Here is a 4,352-nt window from a genome sequence, read left to right as displayed (position 1 = left end):
TACCAACTTTTTATAAAAAGTTCTCTTCTGTGTTAGACGCGCCTGATATTCGATTTCAATATTTAATTGGGAACAATATAAATATTTATTAATTAATATTACAAATAATTTTTACATAATTCTGTTTGATTTTAGCAAATTTAACAATAATTAGAGAGCGAACAAACAAAAAATGAAAAAAATCTTATGTTTGTTATAATCAATCACTAATTTACTTTATCGAATACAAGGCAGTTGTCTCTTTTATATTAGGTAACTGTTTCTTCGTGATTTATGATGTGTTCATATTCTTATTTTCTGAAAAATTTAATTATTTTAAGCGTTTTTTTATATCTATAGAATTCAATATTTCATTATAATTCGATAACATCTAATACATAAAATGTCAGGCAAATGCATATACAAGACACGACAGAATCGGTCTAATTTGATCTTTGAATGAAATTACCGATATGCAAACATGTTATTACATGAAAATAAATAGTGACTAATGTTCATTAATAAATCAGCTTTAAGGTAAAAACTTTCACTTAAGTTGGAATCAATCAACAGATAATGTTTTGAAATTGGTGTTAAATCAAATCGTTTGATCAGAATTCTCGCATAATTTGCGATAAAATAAGATAAATGAAAGGTAGGAAATCGAGGATATTATAAATGTATAGTAATGTATTACAAATTGGTAAAAAAATTAGATTTCAAGGTAATATATGTATAATTTGATTTTTAATTTATATCAATATTTTTATATAAATAAATATTAAATTAACAATTGATTTCGTAAGTAGTACAAAAGATTCTTAGTATAGACACGATTTATTTTAAGCACATTTTTACAATTTGATATATTCAATTATATATATTCTGACATAACTAAAAGAGAAAACAAGAAGCAATATGTCTAGTTAACAACGTTTCGTAACTAAATACGTTTCATCATAAGGATTTTTTTCTGTTCTCACCCATCATTAAACTCTCCGCATGAATCAATTCGGACATTTTTTTTTGAACATTGTTTGAACTATTGTTTATAGTTTAAACAAAATTTATTTTTACAGAAGTGAAATAGTCAACCACTACAATCCTTGATTCTTGATTATTATCAAATAAACAATTTTCAGATTATTACAAAACGAATAGTCGAATCATTACCAACAACCTTAAAGTATCATTTCCAAGCTACGTATTTTTCCTATTATTATCCCCAATTATAATTTCACCTTGATATATCTATGTCACAAAAGTATTCCTTCGTTCTTCACGGATTCTAATTGGAACTGTTAAACAAAACAATTTATAACAATTGCTGTAGCATATGTATAATACCTATTGTTACAAGATTACGCATATATAATTGGCAGTCAATTTTTCTTAATGTTACTTTATAATGCCCACATATTTTAAAGCAATGGTGGTGGGAAATGACACAGAAATTCATTGCAAAATGTTTATTTAGATAGATAAGTAATAAATGAAATTGTGCAAAAAATATAAAATCAGGTGGAGGTGGATTGATGGAGTACTGTTTATCAAATGCTGTGCCTCTGAATTTTTATGATTTATATGAATTTCAAAGATCGCTATATTTTTTTATATTTTATAATTCAACAAGTTAACTAGTTTTTTTTTTAACTTCCCGAAGGAGAAGTTTATTTTCATCCAAAAGTCTGATTCGCTAATCTTATGTTTTCTCGACGTTCCAAGCCGTTCTGAATCGAATAAGACCAAATTTGGAAAAAGTATGTATGTGTATGTGTGTGCGTGAACAGATTTTTTTATATATATTACACTTCAACAAGTTAACCAGCTTGTGCACAAAAAATATTTAAAAAAATTGAATTTTTCACAAATCCTTAATAAGTATTTTGTAATCACAAATTCAAAGTTTTAGAGTTGAAACTTTTAAAAAAAAATATGTACATCTCCACATATTCAGTTATAAAAATTAGTTAAGATTTGCAATACTATTAAGCTATTAAAACTTTCTTTTGTATGATGAAGAACAAGATTTGTATATATTTATATATTTTTATTCATTCATTTATTATTTACATATATAATGAAAAATATTTAGATATGGATTGTATACATAATTCAGCTTAAGTTAAACATAAAAAACATAATTTCTATATTGAAACTTTTGTTAAATTAAAGATATAATTAATTTTGTTACCATTAGATAAAATTTAAAAAAATGTAAAATATTACTAGAAAGGGTTAGGTAATTTAACTTCTTGTAAAATGTTGTACAAGAGACTAAATACAAATTTTAAAATATTTTTTTCTCAAATATTTCGATGTAGTTCTAAATCTTTTTTTCATTGTTAAACCCAAAAACTAAAATAATATATATGCTATCTGTTAAGGGCACTGTATCGTGATTCCGAACCCCCGCTGTGGACAAGCTGATATCATGTAGGTAGTGATATCAATTTTTATAGATCAAAAGTATGTTTCCAATTGAAAATAGCCCATTTTCGGGCACTGCGGTGTGAAATGGCAATGGCAAATCTCCCAAACTATTCTTCCCTCAATCGAGGCGGAGTTTGAATCAGCTCATGGGCCTGCCCTAGGGGGCAGTACTATCCATTGTTATTTTATTATTATGAGTTAACTAATCTGTGAATGTACGAGTAGTTACCTAAAATATGTATAAAAATGGATCTTGAAGAATTAATTTGAGCATTTAAAGAAAAAAAAATGTTAATATGAAGTAATATTTAACTAGTAATACTTCATTAAGGGTACTGCGGTGTGAAATGGTAATGAAAAATCTTTCACACTGATTAACATCTAATCTGTAAGATGTACAAGAATGTTACTTATTATCTTTAATACATTATCTAGATTCAGAAGAAGCAGAATATGTAAAAACATGGATCTTGAAAAATTAAATTAAAAGTTATTTTGAACATATAAAAGAAAATCTAGTCACTAATGTTAATAAATTTATATTGTAAATTCAATATTAACCCTTTCGACTCATGATGATGCCAAAAATTCATATAAATATCGGAATTCGCGAGTGGAAATTGTTAACTTCAACAGTCCAAAGTGACTTTATTAAAATGAATCTCTAAATTCTGATTTGAGGCAGTTAAGACTAAAATAATTCTGCTGAATAAAAATAGCTCTAGATGAGTAGTTGCAAGTAAAATATTATTTTTATTACCTGTGTTCAAAATAGCAAGAGGACCTAAAAGTTTAAATCTTTCTCACCTATGATCTCTAGATACATGTGTATATATATTAAATGCATCACAATGAACATGAGTATTTATTTATTGCAAAATCAACCGAGTGTGAATTTGAAGTTACGCAACAAAGGTATATTGTACGGATATATATATATATATATATATATATATAAATCCATTCTCTCCGGCATTAATCTTCCAATAGGAATCCAGTGAATGATACAAGGTTACAATGGCAGAGAGTCCGATTGGTTGGAATCAACAATGCGTGCAAATATAATGTAACTCTAATGTACATTAACGTTGCTTTAGAATGAATACATAATAACTAATATAATTACGAATCACTAATACATACAACTGAATTACTACAGCCATTTTGATTTTGATTCAACTATTCTTCTGCCGAAATATTCCAAACGGTGGTATAACTACAGAGGAGTATGATGATTAGGATCTACGATTCATATTAAATAATCATTTTTGTAGTTGATATATTTCCATACGTATTATTTTTATATATTTTGAATTATATCAAAGTTTGCTAGTGAATCCTTCCATGGCTTTCAATAGAAAATTCTTGATCCAATTCATCCCTGATTTAGGAAGCTTTTAGAACAAATTTTACCAAAATCAGAAAAGGATCTAGTAAAAATAATATTTTAATACAACATAAAAAATCAAGTTTATAATATGTTATAATTAACTATTTTTATAGATCCCTCATACTAAAAAGTTACGTATGTATTACAAAGAACAAATAGTTAAAGTTATGAATTAAATTAGTTGAAGTAATTAGTCAAAGGTTGTTTTGCAGTTTTTGTGTTTAAATAAAGCAAAATTTTTCTATAAATGATTTTTGTCATGTTTAAAAATGCTATGTTCATTTTATTACAAGTTTTCATAGATCTTTCATACTAGGAAGTTGCATTGAGAAAAACAAATAATTCAGTTTAGAACATATAAGTCAAATTATCTTAAATTGTGTTCTAACGCATTTTAATGAAAATACTATCCTTTATTTTGTACTTTATCCTATTTATATTTGTTATTATTGACTTATGTTACTAGATGTTATATTATTCAGCAATTGTAACAGATATTGTGATTAAAAAAAAAGTTCTAACGCGGAATACGTATAGAAATTATTGATAT

The sequence above is a fragment of the Ctenocephalides felis genome, unplaced genomic scaffold (assembly GCF_003426905.1).
Source record: "Ctenocephalides felis isolate EL2017-DRISC unplaced genomic scaffold, ASM342690v1 CF-g0.4_SCAFFOLD_00845, whole genome shotgun sequence".
Taxonomy (NCBI): Eukaryota; Metazoa; Arthropoda; class Insecta; order Siphonaptera; family Pulicidae; genus Ctenocephalides; species Ctenocephalides felis.
The sequence above is the reverse complement of the archived record's forward strand: the minus strand, read 5'-3'. Positions refer to the sequence as shown.